The following is a 24077-nucleotide window of genomic DNA, read 5'->3' on the forward strand; positions in this document are numbered from 1 at the left end:
CTTTTAAAGGGACCATCCCGGCATTTACCTGGACCAATGTAGATAAATCACGGAAACCGTGAATCACGGTAGCCGGACGCGGGATTGAACCGCCGTCCTCCAGAATATGAGTCCAGCGTGCTAGCCACTGCGCCACTTCGCCCGGTCGGTAGCACTAGTAGTGGATGGTATATCAAGTGAGTCTGGGTAGCCAAGGGTAGAAAAGTGTAGTCTTTGTCATAAGGCGGGAAGGCAGCGAATTATATGTCCTAAAGGGATGATCATTGGCATTCAGCACAAGCGTGGAAGCATTTCCTAAATGAGCAAATTTGTGAACTCTTTGCGCGCCGCCGTGGTTAAGGTACGCTGTGGATGGCAAAATGGCGCTGTCCAAAACAGACGGCGACGTAACTGTGTTGCACCACGGGCCAGAGGTGACAGAGGAGGAAGACGGAGGCGGATATGAGTACGGAAGAACAGACGTGCAAGTGTTTAGCAGCGGACTGCACACGTGAACCGAGGGGCTACCAGCAGTGTCTCCTCAACGACTTTAAGCGAACGCTGCCGTTTATAGGCCTCCGCAAAACGTGTCTGGTCGATGCATCCATGCTGACTGCTGTCCATCGGCGACGAACACTGGAATTTCCACTTCAGTATAGCAATTGGACACCTACCTACTGAGTAGCAACAGGTGGCCCTTTCAGATGAACCGCGTTTTATGCTCCATAGGGGTGTACGCCGGGAAACGTTTGAAAGCAAACGCAGTACAACAATCGTTGGAAAGGTCCAGGGCTGAGGGCATTTCCTCCGTGATCTCGTCTTTCTGGAAAGCACAATAGATCAACACAGATATGCCTCTATGTCCACCCATACTTGCAGTCTGTTTTTGCTCGGCACTATGCCATCTACCAGCAGAACTATGCAACGTGTCACACAGCTCTCATTGTACGTGTGTGGTTCGAAGAGCTACAGGTTGAGTTTGCCGTACTCTGACACAGAAGTATTTCTTTGTCTGACTGTGAGGTGACGACGGTCTCATCACGAAATTGCTCCTGGTACCCCATCTCTGATCACCACCATCTGCCCACCGTACACATTAGGAGTGATTTCTCCAGGAATGTCCCGCGGAGACCCGGCTGCCGCTGATCGATCACACGCCCATTACTTATAAAAATTGTCTTCCCTTAGTAATTCTTGTATCATGGATTTACCGTCGACTGTATACTACTTGCACCGTGGGCAACGAAACGTTTGATCTTGATCTTGTCGTAGTTCATAGTGACATTTTTCTACATGAAGACTTTACGAAGAGGGAACAGACATGTTTGGGGCATGGCTGAGTTTCGAGAAGAACTTACGTTCGTATTGCAGATCGGCAATCTACGATTCTACCTTGGTGCTAGATGTGACCACAAATGATTCCAAGTCCCAGAGTGGAAAATATTGCAACAAACTGAATTTAGCTAGCGTGATTGAGGAATGGTGTTGGGCACACATAAACAAAATAACGGTAAACGTACTTGGATCAAAGTTACAGCTGTAATACAATGGCAAAAGTAATGTAAAAAGATTTCATCAGTGTTTGGTTGTAATTAATTGTATTAATTGATCGCCTGAAAGACGATTTTTTACAGTTTTGCGTCATGGCAGTCTTTAGTCTTAATTTCATAATATAGCTCATTAAAGTTAGAATCGTCTAACAATTTCGGTACCTCTCTATGCTAGAAATAATAATATAATTATTATTATTATTATTATTTTTTTTTTTTTTTTTTGTTAGGGAGAAGACTAGTTATACAGACCGTGGGCAGTGCATCAACTTTTGGGTGAGCCATCCGAATCACCAACCGGTGAAACTGATTTGCCAACCAAATTACATCTCACGAAAAAGGGCTATGACTTAGCGTGGTTGCTTCGTGCACTGTGCTATATCGTAACCCGTAGTTCATTTATTCGTCGGCATGTAAGCCATCAATTGAATATAGAATCGCTGCGTCCTACCAAAGGCTGAAGTCTTTAACGGGTCATTGTGCTTAGATTGTACTGGTTAACCCTTCTAACAAGTAACTAGTTACGATGAATGAAAACGTATTGTGTTAAAACCACGTTTTGCTATGGAACACGTATGAAGAAAACTCCTGCATGTTTTAGATTCCTTTACTGCTTTAATTCCCAACAGCGCTTACATATTTTTCTTCCATGGGAAATTAATATATTTAATATATCTTTAACAATTCACGGCCCTGTCAGCAACTGTATAAATATTACTTTTAATTTTAATAATAAACAGCCTCAGTTGCACCGTTTACATAGAATTTACCAAGGTTTCAGTCGGGATAACCCAACCTACTTCAGAATAACACCGTTTGTCCATAGTGGACTGTTACTGTTATACTTCATACCTCGTCTGCTGCTCTCAAGAATGGAAACAAACAATCGGAAATTACCGAGAGTAATCTGAATTCGCTGTGTTCTCAAATAAACGTCAGTCGTCACTAAAGACTGATTTACTTTAAACAAGGTACCTTCCGAGTCACATTACATTTGTTGTTCGGCTACTGTTCAATCGGTATATCGAAGAAGCAATGACGGAAATAAAAGTTAGGTTCAGGAGTAGAGGAGGAGGAGGAGATTAGTGTTTAACGTCCCGTCGACAACGAGGTCATTAGAGACGGAGCGCAAGCTCGGGTGAGGGAAGGATGGGGAAGGATATCGGCCGTGGCCTTTCAAAGGAACCATCCCGGCATTTGCCTGAAGCGATTTAGGGAAATCACGGAAAACCTAAATCAGGATGGCCGGAGACGGGATTGAACCGTCGTCCTCAGGAGTGGAATTAAAATTCAAGCAGAAAGGGTATCAATGATACGATTCGCTGATGACATTGCTATGCTTAGTAAAGTGAAGAAGAATTACATGATCTGCTGAATGGACTGAACAATCTAATGAGTACAGAATATGGACTGAGAGTAAATTGAAGAAAGACAAAAGTAATGTGAAGTAGCAGAAATGAGAACAGCGAGAAAATTAATATCAGGATTGCAGGACACGAAGTAGATGAAGTAAAAGAATTCAGCTACATAGGCAGTAAAGTAGCCAATGACGGACGGAGCAAGGAGAACATCAAGAGCAGACTATCAGTGACAAAAAGGGCATTACTGGCCAAGAAAAGTCTACTAGTATCAAACATTGGCCTTAATTTGAGGAAGAATTTCCGTCTGCAGTACAGCATTGTATGGTAATGAAACATGGACTGTGGGAAAATCGGAACACAAGGGAATCGAAGCATTTGAGATGTGGTGCTACAGACAAATGTTGAAAATTAGGTGAACTGATAAGGTAAGGCACGAAGAGGTTCTGCGCAGAATGGAAGAGGAAATGAATATGTGGAAAACACTGATAAGGAGGAGGGACAGGATGATAGGGCATTTGTTAAGACATGAGGGAATGACTTCCTTGGTACTAAGAGGGAGCTGTGGAGGGCGAAAACGGTAGAGGAAGACAGAAGTGGGAATACATCCAGCAAATAATTGAGGACGTAGGTTGCAAGTGCTACTCTGAGATGTAGAGGCTGATGCAGGAGAATAATTCTTGGCGGGCCGCATGAAACCAGTCAGAATACAGATGACTGAAAGAAAAAGGACTCGCATAGGCGAGCGAGTACATAAGAATGTGAATAGGAACCCATATCCGGAAAAGTACCGTTTCCGTTGTAAGACGCTTTCACTTCAGACGTGTAACGCTTCACAGGCTGCTGAGGAAAGAGAACAGTCTGAGAGTCGCTTGTCCTCGCACGCAGTAGGGTAGACAGGGTGACTGTACCAGTTATTCTGGTTGAATTTTCACATTACGAGAGTGTTGAAGGACCATCTAATTTAACTGTTAAAAACCATTCAAAAGTCAAGATCACACAAAATATTTTTTTTTATTCAGGGAAACCGGTTTCAACAGTCTTAGGTGTCATCTTCAGGTCTTAAAAAATCTTCTGTAGTAACACATGTTCATTTTCCGCTGAACCTCATGCACGAGATGTCAGGTGGATGAAACTCAGCACACTTCTTGTGAGGTCGTATGGAAAGTTTAATTTACGAAACTCGTGTAGAAGCAGAGGAAGATCTGCTGGCACGCGTTCTGGCTGCTGCACTAGAAACTCTAGAGTCACCAAGTGGTATGGAGAGTGTGTACGGCACCACTCTTAGTTGCTACAACGTCCGTAACAACGTTGCTGGTCGCTGCATCGAGCCGTTGTTGTAATGCTTCAGTCCTGTTCTGTACGTATGACACGCTGGGTTCTTTTCTGCTTTGAAATAATATAAACATGTAATCATTAAGTATTAATACGACAAATTTGTTTACGTGCTAAATGGATATTTCGTTATGTTTCCTTCGAACCTAATAAATGTACTACGTTACGCATATTCAGTTTCTCAAGCAGAAGTGGATTAGTTAAACATCTCAATGGAAAACGTCTAACAACGTACAGGGGATGGGCAAAATAATGTGAACACCTGTACTTACTTGCGAATAGTTTATTAAAAATGGGTTTGATCCACATTTGCCGTAATACAGCTGCGACTCTTCTTGGAATACTACATACAATGATTGTACAGTTTCCAGTGGAATGTTATCCCACTCTTCGATCAGAACTTCTTCTGACGCCTGTATTGGCGAGGGAGGTAGAAATCTGGTCCGGAGTGTGCGCTCCAATACCGCCCACAAGGCTTCCATATTGTTCCAGTCCGGGGACTGTGCTGGACAGGGAAGACACAGCAGTTCAGTTGCATGCTCCTGATACTACGACTGTAGTGTCCTGGCTGTGTGAATGTGTGCATTATCGTCTGAAATATGGCTTCATTGTTGCGGAACAACTTTTGAACCATGGTGTGCACTTGATCACATAATCGTTTGCTATAACACAGCCCTTGAGAGAAATGATGGGACCAGTTGAATGCCACGATATGGCTGCCCACGCCGCCACATTTGCACTTCCATGCTTAGCCGTTGGAATCAAGCAACCAGGATTGTAGGCTTTTTTGGACGGTCTCCAAACGTAAGCCTGACCCGATGTTGGAAATAAAGAAAACGTTGACTCGTCGAGCCATATGAAATGTTTCCAAAGAACAGTCGTCCAAGATTTATGCTCCTGACACCATGTTTTACGGTTCTTTGTATTGGTTTTTGTCGCTAATGGTTTCGGTATAGCACCTCGTCCATGAATATTTGCGTTATGGAGTTCTCGGCGGACAGTGTCGGTAGATACGGGGTCTCGAAGATGCCTATTGACTTCTGCAGTCACTTTAGCCGCCGAAGTTTTCTGTTGTTATGACACAATTCATTTTCGCTTACGACGATCTCTGTCATTTCGCTTCGATTTGCCCCCACTACTATATTGACACGATGAGGTCTGTCAGTGTTTTGTGTAGGCCGTCATGAATGTTGAAACAGTTGCTCCTGAAACATTCAGTAAGTTGACTGGCTTGGTTACTGATGCTCCAGCTAATCAGGCCCCCACAACCATACTTCTTTGAAACTGTTAGATCTTTCACTGCGCGTCGACCTCGGCCTCTGAATGCAAATACGACGTGTGCACTACTTGTAAACAACCTGCACTGATGCCTAGTCCGTACTGAACAAGCACAGTCAAGCGTGACACCTGTCTCACCTGCGTTGTCAACAATCAAACACAACCGTTACCTATCTACCACTGTTCACATTATTTTGCCTATCCCCTGTGTTATGTACTCACAATCTTAGACAAGTCCGAGAAGTCTCTCATGGGAATTTCCGAGCACCCTGCATAAGAGGCGATGAAAAAGTTCCCGTTTGTGGGCGTTGTTACAGCGTATATGCAACCCACCATCACTCCGATGTGAGTGTATAAGCATCGACAGAAGGCGAGGCGTTAGTGTGGCCTTCGAATGCAAACCTTTTGATCGTCCCTTACAGCTCAGGGTGACCCACTTTAAAATAAATTAAACATAATAAGGTAACTGGGTACTCAATTGTTGTGTGAAGCTGTTCCTAAACATTTATGAAACGTTATTAGTGAACAAATTTCAGTTTCCCTATTTTATCCGGATGTGACAGGTACCTACAGCGAATTCGGCACTACAGTCTGGTCGTTAACGATGAGATAGCCCTGCAGCAGAAGTTAAATCGACCGGTGTCGGGTTAGCGAGCTTGCGGAGCCAGTGCAGCCATCTTCAATCGCCGCAGACGGCGTTCACTTGCCAGGTGGCATGTCGTTTGGGGATTCTCCAGAGCTCCAGACGTCTGGAGCTGCTGAGTCGTCCAGAAACCACTTTCGTCAATACGCGGGCGGGCAGTTAATATCCGGCAGCAGGCGCGGCAGGCGTCTCCAGGGGAATCGAGAGGGGGGAGGGGAGGGGGGCGGCAGCTTCCATCTACCCTTATTGGAAAGCCGGCAGTGAATTCGCTGTATGCGTTTGCTCTTACGGATACGGGATCATTCAGCGACCAGTATGCTTGATTTTGCCCCTCTTTAGATAACTGCATAAGAAATGATCTCCTGTCCGTATGCACGGTGTTTCAAAGTCCTTCCCTCAAACGTCAAGGAGTGCTAGATCACTTCATGGGGAACAGCTTTTATTGGAAGCTGTATGTTCACTAACGCTTCCTGCCTACGCTAGGCTCTCTTTAGCATTTACCAACGCGATTTAACGGAGCTGACGGGATCTACAAAGCAGGTGGGCTGTGTACTACCTACCTCAGTAACCCGATAGTGATTTTCAACAAGAAAACCTTAAGTATGATCGTCTGTCTGTCCTCCTTTTTACGGATGGTTACGGGACCTTGGATGTTCAGTATATAATATCAAATTGAACTCCTTTCAGCCGTCTAAATTGTTATTTTATTTGGCGATATAGTAAGCGAAAGATATCTTCTGCCCTCTTTGATCCAGCCACAATAGGAGCCAGCATTCAATGCCTGGTATCTGTACGGATACCTTGTGGTTATGTGGTGCTCAGAGAGGCATAGGATGTTTATCTTTTCAGAGCTTTCTAAATTTTCCCAACAGACAAGCTCTTCTATGTAATATTTTGATAAAATAAGCTAACCTTACTTTTCTTTGTATTATTATACATTTTGTGGGGCCCTTCTCGTATTTTCACTTATTTCAATACAGGGTGCCTGAATTTTAATCTGGATCTCGTGTCTGATGGTGGCCCCATGTACTTTATTTGCAAGAAGCCAAGCCTACCTATCTTTCGCTTTCCTATCCATCTGTAGGCCATGTCCAGTGTACTTCCAACTTTGAGCTGCAGCAACTGGCACTGCACTTGTTTTGGTTGGCAGGAGAGCCAACACCGTGTTACTAGAGGAGGCCGAAAGGCAAGCGTTTTAGCTCACGCAGGCTGGCGTGAGGTCTGGAACAGGACAAGGAAATTAGAATTTAGAAAAGCGGACGTAGCTGGTGAAATACTTAACTTTAATCCGTTAATGAAGAACGTCGGACTTGACGGTACATGATTCAATATCAATAGCAACTGATAATGGCGCCTTGCCAGGTCGTAGAAAATGACGTAGCTGAAAGCTATGCTAAACTATCGGCAAATGAGAGCGTATTTTGTCAGTGAACCATCGCTAGCAAAGTCGGTTGTAAATGGTTCAAATGGCTCTGAGCACTATGGGACTTAACATCTATGGTCATCAGTCACCTAGAACTTAGAACTACTTAAACCTAACTAACCTAAGGACATCACACAACACCCAGCCATTACGAGGCAGAGAAAATCCCTGACCCCGACGGGAATCGAACCCGGGAACCCGGGCGTGGGAAGCGAGAACGCTACCGCACGACCACGAGATGCGGGCTAAAGTCGGTTGTACAAGTGGGCGAGTGCTAGGAAGTCTCTCTAGACCTGCCGTGTGGTGGCGCTCAGTCTGCAATCTCTGATAGTGGAGACACGCGGGTCCGACGTATACTAACGGACCACGGCCGATTTAAAGGCTACCACCTAGCACGTCTGGTGTCTGGCGGTGACACCACAGCACTCATATTACATTTCGTTTCACACAGCAGCAGCATGCTCAACTGACAACTGACAGCTGTGTTTACCCAGGGCTGGTCATGGCACTGAAAGACCTTCACAAAACTTGTGTGTGTAGTTGCTACTCCTATTTCATCCAGTTTGTTGTTACTGTGACATGAACGGTCGCGGGTTTGCCACTAACGAAAATGCGGTGGGACCGAACGGCAGCGGCGCGCGAACAAACAAGATGGACGAACGGGAATGGAAGGACAAACACGACGACAGACAACCGAGCAAAATACCAAGATTAACAACAAAGTGTTAAGCAACGGGGTCACAGGAGATAACCTCACAAAATCAAAATAACGTCCACTCGTAAACAGGAAGTAAGTACACGCAACGTAAACACAATGCCTGTAAGTGAGATATCAACCGACTCAATGCGAATACCAGACTGCCTCGCTGAGTGAGAGGCATCCGCATAAATACACGACAGGGTACGTCGCTATTGGCTGATGGGACCACGTGCTCCAGAGTGGCGCCCTCACATTAGACTCGGGGCCAGGTGCGCGCGCAGCCACGGGTTACGGCGCGACTGCTGCAGACAGAGACCTCTAGTGGTCATCGAGTTCCATGCCGTCTGGCACGGATTCGAAACCCGTAGCGCTCGTTACCAGATAGGTCATCCCTAATGATGTAATTGCTGATGTTTAGCCAGACTGTTCCCTGGTCTACCAAATATAATAACCTGATCTTACTTCTCAAAACATTTGCATAAATTCGCTACGTCCTCTGCCACATAGCTAAGGCTATCACAGCTCCACAATACTTTAGACCGAGTACCCCATCCGTAATTTGTCCTGTAGCATCTGGCCTATACCCCTCTCATGTGTACTATCTAGCAGCAAGACTGTTTTTTAGACTTTTTTTTTTTTTTTTTTGCAGTTTTGGTACCGATTTACGGTGAGTTTCTTAACTAGAACTCTACTGCACCCTTCTGTACCTGCAACTGGATGAGGCTCTTCCCCTCGTACTTCATGTAACAAGCCAAATTTATTCGATGCTGTTAGATCAAATTGTTATGAATCTTCAGCATTCTGTTCGAAAATTTTACACCCTCGAATTACATTTCTGTATCCTGTTGTGCACTGGGCCTTCAATTCAGAGTAACATTTGATAAAATAATGGAATTCCGTTCTGCGATGTTCTGATTTATCTTCCGCAAGAGCTAGCTGATGTATTTGATGTACCACATTATTTAAAAGCTCTGTTAAAAATCCAATAAAAGCCTGTATAAATTGACTCTAACCTATTTACATTAACGTTTCATTAATGACTGAATAAACTGTTTTACGACAAATGGAGAGATGACTACAATTCTTACATCTTTCGGTACTCCTCATCTCTGTTTAAGGGGACATTGTACGTGAAATTCGTTGAAATTTGACATTTTCTGTTTTCTACTCCATAATGTACTTTGGACTATCCTGAAGATTTTGGTATACAATACATTAAAATCAGACCATTGTGAGACCTTCAAATAATATTTTCGATATTGATATGTGACTGTCAAATTTCGCAGCTACGCATGTACTGCCACAGTTGAGCAGTCGTGTCTTGGGAAGTACACAGTCTAGAAGGCTGTGAATTGCTTAGTTTTGTGCCTACTGCTACGTATCATAAGTTGGCATTACGAATAAACAGATCAGTCCTTTGTTTGTAATACTAGTTTTCGTTGAAAGTAGTGTGATTATCGGCTATTTTTGTAGTAAACTAAGTTCTATTGCTCTTTATACGTAAATAAAATGACTAAGCGTAAATTTAACTTCAAGACATGCAAATTTGTGGGTGACAGATATGTGAGACCTGCATTTTCTTCTGAAGTGCTTTAAAACTAGTGTGCTATCCATGTCATGCTTTGTGTCCACCTCCACGAAACATTTGGTGTAAATATAGGCAAGCTGAATTTTCGAAACCCTGCATGAATTTACACATAAACATTCTCTTCCTTTGACAGTAATGGAGGCAATCAAACCTACTTTCAGAGATTTGGCACATCCTGAGCTACTACATGGAAAGACCCAGAATGTGAATGAGTCCTTCAATAATGTTGTGTGGGAACTATTAAAGATTTAAGGTTCTGGAGAAGGTAAAGGTAAGATTTGGAGAGAACACAGCTAAAGGACAGCAGGAACTGGTGAGCTTCGTGTACATGAAGCAGTGTTAGCTGCTCACCAAATGACAAAAGAAGCAAGAAAGAAAAGGAGGAGGAAAGCACTGGGCTGTTGTGACACTGAAGAAGACACAATGGGCCAGGGCAATTCTAGTGCAGAAAAGAGGCAGAAATGTAAGTCTGCATAATAATGAGTAATAAAAAAGTTTTAAACCTCAGTATCTCTGAACTACATTATTTGCAATAAATTACCCGTTTTCTAAAAAAGTGCTGATGGTAGAGACATGAAAGTTTCACAGCATGCCAAGTGTGAAATTCAACACATATAAAACCAGAATAATTAAACTATCCTGAGTTCCTTTTTGTTTTTTGGTCACTTATTTATAAAATTATGTCAAAAAATTGAGCGTTTGAAGAAAAAAAGATAACGTGCCCCACAATTCAATTTTAGTAATAACTCTAGTTCACTGTTTCTAGAAAGGTGCATTCAATATTTACAGAAAATTCTAAGTTGGTGTCTTAAAAAGTTTCCAAGACAATGGATCATAAAATTCGATAATTTTACATAGGCAACATAGGACATACAATGTTCCCTTAATAACTCTTAAGTCTTCTCTGCCGACGGTGCCACACTTATATTCGCAGTAACAAACCACAAATTGTTATTCATTGCGGTGCTACTGTATGCATGCAATAATTTTGGATAGTCGCATTGGAAATCAAATAAAATGATGACATGTGGCTTTTGCCACCTTGTCTATGCTGCCATGTAACTGGATTAGTTACTACAGACTAAAATTTGTTTCGAATAGATGTAAACAAATTACATAGCAGTAATAGTTTGTCAAAACTTTTGGGTAGGTCGGTCTAAACCGAATGGTATCTTTGAAATTAAAAACAAATTTCAGCCTGGTGGAATGAATCGATAAGAAACAGGTTAACACAGGAATTCTAGGAGTTATTTTTCTTCGAAGAGAAGTTTATATACTTCATCATCTACTCGTAATTCGTATAGCGCGTTGAATGCTTTCGTTTTGTATGTAGGAAAATAATATAGTTGATAGTTAATTTATCATATGTTAACAGAGCATTCAAAGTAGTCCCATATTGAGTGAGTGAGCGTAGGGGAGCAGAGGTGGAATCCAGCGTCGCCATTCTGGGCAAACACCTGTCCGAGGTGCCGTTGCCTTTCGTACGAATGACTGTGACACTTGCTTGTACATTGTGGTGTTGGGTTTTTCCTGTTGTGAACGAAGGCAAGCAAGAGGGTTTAGTCTGGTGCCGTTACACAGCCTACTCCTGTCGAAGAGCGTGAAGAGGGCCGCTCAGGGCAACGTCTCCATCGTGTGCCCTCACTTCACGAGGCACTGCGGAGAGGTTTGCAATTTAATTCAAGACACGGGACTTCACACCACCGCTTGTAGCCCGAATAAATGTCCATCGCCAGAATTCGAACTGGCTTACCTCCGAGTGGTTCGGCACCGAATAATCATGTTTAGCAAGCACGGTTACACGGGTGGGTTCTGCCCTGCACAGGAGGTGTATAAACTGGGTCTACGTCTGTTAAGTAATCTTCTAACTAACAAAGTAAGTTTTGCTTCTGGTAAACTCCGAGCAAGTCTCACGTCACTAGTTTAGACGGTAGCTAAGATACACTGGCCACTTGTTGTTAAAAATTAAATTTGCTAACACGTTTCGGGTATAGACCATCATCAGTAAATCTGGCAAAAGGGACATAATTATCATGGAAGTGCACGTTCAAGGTATAAATGACCTTATGAATGAGACTCATTCACAAGTAAGTTTATATAACATATAAATAATATACAAATAGAAGAAATAAGAACATTTAGGCTCGCCGATGACATTGTAATTCTGTCAGAGACAGCAAAGGACCTAGAGGAACAGCTGAACGGAATGGACAGTGTCTTGATAGGAGGATATAAGATGAACATCAACAAGAGCACAACGAGGATAATGGAATATAGTCGAATTAAATCGGGTGATTCTGAGAGAATTAGATTAGGAAATGAGATGCTAAAAGCAGTAAATGAGTTCTGCTATTTGGGGAGCAAAATAACTGATGATGGTCGAAGTAGAGAGGATGTAGACTGGTAATGGCAAGGAAAGCGTTTCTGATGAAGCGAAATTTGTTAACATCGAGTATAGATTTAAGTATCAGGAACTCGTTCCTGAAAGTATTTGTATGGAGCGTAGCCATGTACGGAAGTGAAACGTGGACGATAAATAGTTTGGACAAGAAGAGAACAGAAGCTTTCTGAAATGTGGTGCTACAGAAGAATGCTCAAGATAGATGGGTAGATCACATAACTAATGAGGAGGTATTGAATAGAATTGGAGAGAAGAGAAATTTGTGGCACAACTTGACTAAAAGAAGGGGTCGCTTGGTAGCACTTATTCTGAGGCATCAAGGGATCAGCAGTTTAGTATTGGAGGGCAGCGTGGAGGGTAAAAATCGTAGAGGGAGACCAAGAGATGAATACACTAAACAGACTCAGAAGGATGTAGGTTGCACAGGATAGAGTACATCTACATCTACATCCATACTCCGCGAGCCACCTGACGGTGTGTGGCGGAGGGTACCCTGAGTACCTCTATCGGTTGTCCCATCTATTCCAGTCTCGTATTGTTCGTGGAAAGAAGGATTGTCGGTATGCTTCTGTGTGGGCTCTAATCTCTCTGATTTTATCCTCACGGTCTCTTCGCGAGATATACATAGGAGGGAGCAATATACTGCTTGACTCTTCGGTGAAGGTATGTTCTCGAAACTTTAACAAAAGCCCGTACCGAGCTACTGAGCGTCTCTCCTGCAGAGTCTTCGACTGGAGTTTATCTACCATCTCCGTAACGCTTTCGCGATTACTAAATGATCCTGTAACGAAGCGCGCTGCTCTCCGTTGGATCTTCTCTATCTCTTCTATCAACCTTATCTGGTACGTATCCCACACTGCTGAGCAGCACTCAAGCAGTGGGCGAACAAGCGCACCGCAACCCACCTCCCTTGTTTTCGGATTGCATTTCCTTAGGATTCTTCCAATGAATCTCAGTCTGGCATCTGCTTTACCGACGATCAACTCTATATGATCATTCCGTTTTAAATCACTCCTAATGCGTACTCCCAGATAATTTATGGAAATAACTGCTTCCAGTTGCTGACCTGCTATTTTGTAGCTAAATGATAAGGGAACTATCTTTCTATGTATTCGTAGCACATTACACTTGCCTACATTGAGATTCAATTGCCAATGCCTGCGTCAATTCGCTGCAGATCCTCCTGCATTTCTGTACAATTTTCCATTGTTACAACCTCTCGATACACCACAGCATCATCCGCAAAAAGCCTCAGTGAACTTCCGATGTCATCCACAATTTCATTTATGTATATTGTGAATAGCAACGATCCCATGACACTCCCCTGTGGCACACCTGAAATCACTCTTACTTCGGAAGACTTCTCTCCATTGAGAATGACATGCAGCGTTCTGTTATCTAGGAAATCTTCAATCCTATCACACAATTGGTCTGATAGTCCATATGCTCTTACTTTGTTCATTAAACGACTGTGGGGAACTGTATCGAACGCCTTGCGGAAGTCAAGAAACACGGCATCTACCTGTGAACCCGTGCCTATGGCCCTCTGAGTCTCGTGGATGAATAGAGCGAGCTGGGTTTCACACGACCGTCTTTTTCGAAACCCATGCTGATTCCTACAGAGTAGATTTCTAGTCTCCAGAAAACTCATTATACTTGAACATAATACGTGTTCCAAAATTCTACAACTGATCGACGTTAGAGATATAGGTCTATAGATCTGCACATCTGTTCGACGTCCCTTTTTTAAAACGGGGATGACCTGTGCCCTTTTCCAATCCTTTGGATCGCTACGTTCTTCTAGAGGCCTACGGTACACCGCTGCAAGAAGGGGGACAAGTTCCTTCGCGTACTCAGCGTAAAATCGAACTGGTATCCCATCAGGTCCAGCGGCCTTTCCTCTTTTGAGCAATTTTAATTGTTTCTCCATCCCTCTGTCGTCTATTTTGATATGTATGGAGAGCTGCATCAAATCAGTCTCTGGACTGAAGACCACAACAACAAGAACATATAAATTAATTTCAGTGACATGATTATTTGATAGAATACTGCGTACTGCGATGTTTAACATAACTGTGAATCTTTCTGAATATTTTCTCTCTAAATGTCATATGTGCTTGTGTAGTAGTTACACGGCAGCTATTTTTCATTTGGCGGTAGTTCTGATGATGGGGTTCGCCCAAAACGCGTCGCCGCAATCTCATTTTGCACATGTGATGTGTTGATTCTAGTGATGTAATAAACCTGTGATGTAAGACGGGTTGAGCGTTCAAATAATGGTCGCAGAGCTCCCCCTCCCACTTTGTGCCGGGACTTAATTTTGCTTCTATGTGACTGGAAATTTTATATGTCTTAGCCCAGCCGGAATGGTGCAGTAATAAGCTGCTGGTCTGAAAATAATGACAGCAGTGCTGTGTATCGGTGGTTTCCCAGAGTGTGACGTCAGTTTTTAGAGCAGTTTTTGGAGAACGTAGCGCTGCAGAAGACTGCTAACTGCGCACTGAGTTTCAGCTGTCTGAGTGTTGTCCAGGCGTGGTTGACGGAAAAGGTTAGGGCTTGGGGGGGGGGGGGATGGGGGAGGGACAGGGGGTACGTGTTCCCAACCGTGCAGCCGCCGGCACCGCCGTGCGGTGGGACACTTGTTGCTCTGGCCAGCCGGCGTGCAGTGTTCAATTATCCAGCTCACGTAACACCGCCGTGGCGCCATATGGCGACCACCAGGTCGGAAACCGCTGGCCGCACGGTGGTGGGGGGGAAGCGGCAGCCACGTTATAATTGAGGCGGTGCCACAAGTGCTCTGCCCCCCGTAAAGCGCGAAACGATCAGTTCACAAACGACGAGGACACGCAGAATTTTTAAAGATCATAGTTTCAGAAGTAATGCTTCTAAAATGTTCGGTGCAATAACACGCAAGAGGACGACAACAGGCGTTAAGGTCGCCGCAGTCCATGGCCAATACGGCATCAGGATAGAGGGAAGTCTTACAAAGTTCTGGAAGGAGTAATCAATAATAACTCAGAAAGACGAGCAGAAGCTCTACACGTAACAGTGAGAAAACCGTGATTAGGACAATATTACAAAAAAATGAATTTTCTACTTGGTTCACTTTTTGCGCGTCGTTGTTCTGTAGCGAGAATTTAATTTACAGGTCCCATTTGCAGAAACTGTGACGTCATCGTTGGACTAACTTCACAAGTGGCTTGTAGTAATTTTTTTTTTTTAATAGAATGTCGTCTGAGTTGTACAGGTGGATTCGTGATTTCCTGCCAGAGAGGTCACAGACCGTAGTACATCTACATCTACATCCATACTCCGCAAGCCACCTGACGGTGTGTGGCGGAGGGTACCCTGAGTACCTCTATCGGTTCTCCCTTCTATTCCAGTCTCGTATTGTTCGTGGAAAGACGGATTGTCGGTATGGTTCTGTGTGAGCTCTAATCTCTCTGATTTTATCCTCATGGTCTCTTCGCGAGATATACGTAGGAGGGAGCAATATACTGCTTGACTCTTAGGTGGAGGTATGTTCTCGAAACTTTAACAAAAGCCCGTACCGAGCTACTGAGCGTCTCTCCTGCAGAGTCTTCCACTGGTTCAAATGGTTCAAATGGTTCAAATGGCTCTGAGCACTATGGGACTAAACATCTGTGGTCATCAGTCCTCTTGAACTTAGAACTACTTAAACCTAATTAACCTAAGGACATCCATCACACACATCCATGCCCGAGGCAGGATTCGAACCTGCGACCGTAGCAGTCGCGCGGTTCCGGACTGAGCGCCTAGAACGGCTAGACCACCGCGGCCGGCAGTCTTCGACTGGAGTTTATCTATCATCTCCGTAACGCTTTCGCGATTACTAAATGATCGTGTAACGAAGCGCGCTGCTCTCCGTTGGATCTTCTCTATCTCTTCTATCAACCCTATCTGGTACGGATCCCACACTGCTGAGCAGTATTCAAGCAGTTGGCGAACAAGCGTACTGTAACCTACTTCCTTTGTTTTCGGATTGCATTTCCTTAGGATTCTTCCAATGAATCTCAGTAACTGTCAGAAAGACATCGAGTAAAACAGAAGTGATTTCTGGCGTTCCCCAAGGTAGTGATACAGACCCTGTGCTGTTCCATATCTATATTAACTATTTAGGAGACAATCTCAGCAGCCCTCTTACGTTGCTTCCAGATAATGCTGTCTTTTGTCATGTAGTAAAGTCATCATAAGATCAAAGCCAATGGAAAATCGATTTAGATAAGCTATCTATATGATGCAAAAATTGGCAATTGACCCTAAATAATGAAAAGTAGAAGGTCATCCGTATGAGAGCTAAAAGGAATCCGTTATACTTCGGTTACACCATAAATCAATCAAATCTAAAGGCCATGCATTCACGTAAATACCTAGGAACTCCATTTCCGAACAACTTAAATTAGGAAGAACAAACAGAAAATATTGTGGCTCAAGCGAACCAAGGCTGCGTCTTATTGGGAGAACACTTAGAAGATACAACACAGCTACTAAAGAGAACGCCTACACTACGCCTATGCGTCTTCATTTCTAGTACCGCTGAGGGGTGTGGCATCGTTCCCAGACAGGATTGTTGGAGTAGATCCAGAAAGTTCAAATAAACGCAACACGCTTTGTACTATCGAGATATAGGGGAGAGATTGTCACGGACATGATACAGGATTTGGTGTGGACTTCATTTAAATAATGACGTTTGTCGTTGTGAACGGATATTCTAAGAAAATTTCAATAACCAACTTTCTCCCACGCAGGCGAAACTATTTTTTTTTTTTTTTTTTGCGGTGATCTACGTAGGCAGAAACAATCATCATAATAAAATAAGGAAAATCGCTCGCGCGCGTAAAGAGACAGGCGTTCGGTTCTCCCGCGGGTAACACGGAATTATTGTGAAGGTGTTTCGATGAACCCTCTGCCAGGCACTTAAGTGTAATTTGCAGACTTCCTATGTAGATGCAGATGTAGAGCCTATTGCTTTTTCTAACTTGAAATGGCATTAGTTGTTGGGGCAGGCAGAAGTAATAGGGTACTGAGTGTGGACGATACAAGTACCACCATCTAATTACCTGTTTCCTTATGGCTGAAACACGTTTTAGAGCAGATTCTTCAACTTAAGAAATTGTTTTTCCCTTTATCAACAACAGCTCTTCTTGCACGTTTACAAAGACCTCTGGATTTCCGGAAGGCTTTTCAAACTGAAGGACGCAAGCGGCTTGTAGTCTGAGTTATGTGACTAGATTTCTGATTTCCTGTCAGAGAGGTCACAGTTCGTAGTAACTGACGGAAAGTTATGGAGTAAAACAGAAGTCATTTCTGGCGTTCCCCAATGTAGTGTTATAGGCTCTTTGCTGTTCCTTATCTATATAAACGATTTGGGATCCACTCTGAGCTGCCGTCTTCGGTTGTTTGCAGATGACGCTGTCGTTTATGGACTAATTAAGTCATCAGAAGATCAAAACAAACTGCAAAACGATTTAGAAAAAAATATCTGAATGGTGCGAAAAGTGGCAGTTGACCCTAAATAATGAAAAGTGTGAGGTCATCGACATGAGTGCTAAATGGAACTCGTTAAACTTTGGTTACACGATAAATCAATCCAACCTAAAAGCTGTAAATTCAACTAAATATCTAGGTATTACAATTACGAACAACTTAAATTGGAGGGAAGACATAGAAAATGTTGTGGGGAAGGCTAACCAAAGACTGCGTTTTATTGGCAGGACACTTAGAAAATGTAACAGACCTACTAAGGAGACTGCCTACACTATGCTTATCCGACCTCTTTTAGAATACTGCTGCGCGTTGTGGGATCCTTACCAGATAGGACTGACGGAGTACATCGAAAAAATTGAAAGAAAGGCAGCACGTTTTGTATTATCGCGAAATATGGGAGAGAGTGTCACAGAAATGATACAAGATTTGGGCTGGAAATCATTAAAAGAAAGGCGTTTTTCGTTGCGTCGGAATCTTCTCTCGAAATTCCAATCACCAATTTTCGCCTCAAAATGCGAAAATATTTTTTTGACACCGACCTACAAAGGAAGGAACGACCACCACGATAAAATAATGGAAATCTTAGCTCGTACGGAAAGATATAGGTGTTCATTGTTTTCGCGCGCTATATGAGATTTGAATACTAGAGAATTGTGGTGGTGGTTCGAAAAAACCCTCTTCCAGGCACTTAAATGTGATTTGCAGACTATCCATGTAGATGTAGATGTAGATTTTGCGAGGTGTAATGCAGCAACTCGACGTAGCATGACCTCAACAAGTCACTTGAGGTCCCTTGCAGAAAGCCTTTCACATGAATTACCTGACTACAAACGACAGCTCCGCCAATTGCATTGCCTTTTATACCTTGTGTACGCAGTATTTCGGCTATCTGTATTTGTGTATTTCGCTGTCCCATTACTTGTCACCTCAGTGTACAGGGTCTAGTAAGCTGGTAGATGATCAGTACGAAGAACCCATAATGAATTTCAATGTATGCTGGCCAGTTTTTGCTGGATGAATTCGATTAGACTTCTTCTGGTACAGACCCACCGACTTGAGGCAACCAGTTTTGATGCTATGCAGCTCTTGCATGAAGGATTCAACTCGCGCTCTTGACCCAGAAACAAACTAATGCGTAAGATCAGTTGGATTCTTCTTAAGACTTCCTGATCCTGCTGGAAGATTCATTTTCAAATTCACCATTTTTCAAATTTCAAGAAATATGGGATTCATTTGGCGTAAGGCTTGTGCGTGGACTGTACTATTCCAAAGAGAGAGTGGGCGAGGGAATGGACGAAGGAGAAGAGGAGGAAATAGAGGAGAAAGAAGAAGAGATGGATATCGAGAGAGAAGAAGGAGATGGACTGAGAGGGAGGGAGGAGGAAATAGAGAGGGGAAAGGACGAGCTGAAGTAATGAAAGAGTGGAATACATACCTACCCGCGAGACGCCCTGTACCCAGCTGGGATGAACAGCAATACAGCAGATGATAGTACATGCGGCAAAAGCGAAGCAATAGGAAGTTGTTTCACTGTGTGCACAAACCAAATTAATATTTTTTTCGGTTCGGTAAATTTGATATTCAACATATTCCGTTGATTTTAGGAAAAGTAAAATATTCAGGGGACTGCCTTGATTATTTTGCGTCGCTCAAATGTACCTGATGAAAAAACTGTGTTTCACTTAACACCTTCTTATTGTCCTCAGTTGAGGTACTGATTTGCATTAACTGTCACAAAGCACAGAAATAACGTTACGTATGAAATACATTTGATGTCAAATCTGCAGGACACGATTGTTAATATTTACTGAAAATAACTACAACTTCTGACGCAGATTCATTAACACTGCTAATCAGTAGTGGGTAACGTGTGTGTGTACAATTCCTTGCGAATAGCAGTATCGCACGAGTTATCACGAAATCAGAGTTAGGACGTCTCTGAAGAGTACATTTTAGGCTTACAGTCTCCAAATTAGAGAGTGAGAATGGTCGTGTCATCGTATGACAACACGCGTGTATCAAATAGCGGTCTCTCATCGCAAAAGTTATTTCCTTATATCACTGCATAGAGTTTCCTCAATAGACATTCTGTGTACTTCACCAGCCGGCCGAAGTGGCCGTGCGGTTAAAGGCGCTGCAGTCTGGAACCGCAAGACCGCTACGGTCGCAGGTTCGAATCCTGCCTCGGGCATGGATGTTTGTGATGTCCTTAGGTTAGTTAGGTTTAACTAGTTCTAAGTTCTAGGGGACTAATGACCTCAGCAGTTGAGTCCCATAGTGCTCAGAGCCATTTGAACCATTTTTATGTGTACTTCACCCAATTTGGCGATGAGACCAACGTCTTACAACCAACGTCCATTTAAACCAGGAGGCAGATATTTGTAGCAGCGCAGTATTCTTCTTTATATTCGGTGTCGAGGTTCGCGATATGATCCTGTCCTACATTACCTTTCGATACTACGTCGGTTTTTTTCCGATGAGATTCCTGCAACCCGTAGAATTACGTAGACATGGATCAGAGAATATCGGCCACGAATTCATTTCAGTGGTGTACGCTCCTCTGTTTGCTCGCTAAATCGACAGCAGAACCCTAGTGTGTAATTTACGTCACATCCAGAGATATTTCTAGAAATACGTCCCTCACGATACAACCAGTGCCGTGGGAAATTCATTTCTTCTTAATGTGTCGCCCTCGGTTGTCGACTGAAACAGCAGACGGTCGGGCAACGGTATTGCAGTTCTCTCGCCTGTACCATACCCAAGGTCTAACGAGACAATACAAGAGAAAAAGAAAACCACTGACCTGAATATTAGTGATATTAGTCATCCGGTAAAGTACAGATGGAAAAAAAATCCTTTTATATTTGAGCACAAGCACCTTCCACAGCATAAAATAAATAAATGTTTTGGCTGCAGCAGATGTAAAGCGACGACTAACTCAAGTACTCCGTGCTCACCTACTGGGACGGAGTTTTCCACCAAATCTGAATATAGCTAGTACTGTATTCCACTCCAAACTTCAGCCTCTGCAGAATAGTTTTAATTAGCACTGGAGTATGAGAGACTGCTCAGGAGAGATACGATAAGTTGTTGAAAATTTTATTTGCTCTGCATTCACTAAAAATCTCCAATGCTCTTGCACAGACAGTTTTGCGCGAAATAGAATAGAAACACAGCTTATCTTGTATCTGTAGCACATCTTCTTAGCTTACCGGTAACCAGCTTTCTTAGATACCACAAAATATGTATTTAATAGGATAAGTCTCAGTTTACAAAGCATATCAACGCCAATTATTATGTCACATACTATTGAATAAACTATTCTCGCTTAGTAAGCCTAATATTTAAAATCTAGTCAAAGATATATCAAAAAGAAATAAGTTGACCAAACCGCTTAAATAACTAAAATTCTGAAAGTAACTTTAAGGAAATCTGTTATTTCAAACAAGAAATGTGTTATTAAACTAAGGGCTTTACTTTCAAATAACTTTTTTATCTTCTTCTTTGTCCTACGCAGTACGAGGCCCAGTGGCCCGTTACAGTCTCAGTCCACATCTTTGCTTGTCTCCATACGTCTCTTTTACCTCTGTGTTGGTATCTAAAGATTTTTTGAGGTTTTTTCTGGAGATGCAGCCGGTTTCTATCCGTAGTACACGGTCAATCCGATATGTTTCTTAGTTTGTTTGTATGCTGGGAACTGGTTTTTCTTAGAGATCCTTAAGGGTGTCATTAGATTTTTTATTGTTCCATGGCGTGTAGCGTGCTGTTCTACTCATGAATCGCATCTCGGCACTTACTGGATCCGTTTGTCACGTCTAAGGTTCGTTACAGTACATAAGGGTGGACTTGGCCATGATGATGCGCAGTTTCGGTCCGATGTGTTACTGAACAAGAGATGGCCTGAAAATGCTATTTATTAGTCCTGTGACATGTCATTCGTGATTATGGTTTCGTATCGTTATGTTGAATGTAGTTGGACAAGTATTTGGTGTTGATACTGGCTCGAGAGTGTCGTTGCCTACTGAAAGTTTGGTTCATTTGTGGTCTTTCCCCATGAACGCCATAACTTTAATTTTATTATGTGATATCTTAGTAATCTACATCTTCGCTGTTGTGTGCGGATTACACACTGATATCTATACATCATTCTAGGACTGTGGTAAAAATACCTGACCACCTGCGAACAGTAGTGTGTCTAGGTAACTTACGTCCTGCCGTGGGGATTTTGATTTCGCTCACTGATGACTTTATTTGTGCACATGTGCAACGCAAGCGGTGAGAGGACACATCCTTGTCAGACAACTTGGTCAGTGTCTTTACATTCTTGTAACTGTTGTCAGGTTCTGACTTCAATCGGATTTTGGCTCTAGTAGTAGTAATAGTAGTAGTAGCTTTATTCATCGGCAGATCTCTTTCTATAAGGATATAGGACTTGTCAAAGTCAATTTTAGACCAATTTAAAATAAAATAATTCGTATGCACATATATTTATAGACTTCTAGTTAAACATAAGCTTTAGATTTACTCCTGTTATACAATACTTTTTTTTCACAAATAACTTATTAAAATGATGTAACGCCACACCGTTCACTCATATCTCACAACGTCACTGCACACACTACACACACATTGTTTCATAACACCTCACTCATTACGCACACATGGACACAGCTGTTTGTGCAGTAATTACCAATGTTATTTTTGATGTGTATAACTGACTGGTAATTGTATTCACATGGAGCAGTTAAAATCTCCAGGGTTTTGAACAGATCTTTACAATGAGCTCGACTAGTAGTTTTGGTTATTATTCTTATGGCTCTTTCTGGAGTGTGAAAATTGTGTTCATATTTTGTGCATTTGTTGCCCCAAAAAAATGTCATAGCTAAGAATTGAGTGTACATATGAACAATATGTAACTAAAAGACACTGCATGTTACACACTGATGATATGGTTCTAAGGGCATAACATGCTGATGACATTCTGCTTCCAAGTACCTTTGTGTGTTCACACCACTCCAACTGAGTGACAATATTCATTCCTAGAAATTTTGCAATTGTTACACAGTCTATAGAGGTGCCCTCTACATTTAACTTAACATTGACATTTTTCCTCTTAAAACTGAAAATGAAAGCATTAGCTTTCTTTATGTTCAATGTCACTTTATTGCTTATTGACCAATCATAAACTTCCCTGAGAGTTTCATTTGCTTTCTCAGCAAGGAGTTCTCTTGTTTTCTCAATGACTATAATATTGCTCTCATCAGCGGAGAGAATTTTTTCACCATCAGCAACACTAGTGGGAAAGTCATTAATGTACACTACTGGCCATTAAAATTGCTACACCAAGAAGAAAAGCAGATGATAAACGGGTATTCATTGGACAAATACATTATACTAGAACTGACATGTGATTACATTTTTACACCATTTGGGTGCATAGATCAGGAGAAATCAGTACCCAGAACAACCACCTCTGGCCGTCATAACAGCCTCGATACGCCTGGGCATTGAGTCAAACAGACCTTGGATGGCGTGTACAGGTACAGCTGCCCATGCAGCTTCAACACGATACCACAGTTCATCAAGAGTAGTGACTGGCGCATTATGACGAGCCAGTTGCTCGGCCACCATTGACCAGACGTATTCAGTTGGTGAGAGATCTGCAGAATGTGCTGGCCAGGGCAGCAGTCGAACATTTTCTGTATCCAGAAAGGCCCTTACAGAACCTACAACATGCTGTCGTGCATTATCCTGCTGAAATGTAGGGTTTCGCAGGGATCGAATAAAGGGTCGAGCCACTGGTCGTAACTTATCTGAAATGTAACGTCCACTGTTCAAAGTGCCGTCAATGCGAACAAGAGGTGACCGAGACGTGTAACCAATGGCACCCCATACCATCACGCTGGGTGATACGCCAGTATGGCGATGACGAATACACGCTTCCAATGTGCGTTCACCGCGATGTCGCAAAAAACGGATGCGACCATCATTATGCTGTATACAGAACCAGGATTCTGCTAACAGTCATTGGATCTCGACCAACGCGAGCAGCAATGTCGCGATGCGATAAACCGCACTCGCGATAGTTTAAAATCCGACCTTTATCAAAGTCGGAAACGTGATGGTACGCATTTCTGCTCCTTACACGAGGCATCAGAACGACGTTTCACCAGGCAACGCCGGTCAACTGCCGTTTGTGTATGAGAAATCGGTTGGAAACTTTCCCCATGTCAACGCGTTGTAGGTCTCGCCACCGGCGCCAACATTGTGTGAATGCTCTGAAAAGCTAATCATTTGCATATCACAGCATATTC

This window comes from Schistocerca serialis, chromosome 5 (genome assembly GCF_023864345.2).
Source record: "Schistocerca serialis cubense isolate TAMUIC-IGC-003099 chromosome 5, iqSchSeri2.2, whole genome shotgun sequence".
Classification (NCBI taxonomy): Eukaryota; Metazoa; Arthropoda; class Insecta; order Orthoptera; family Acrididae; genus Schistocerca; species Schistocerca serialis.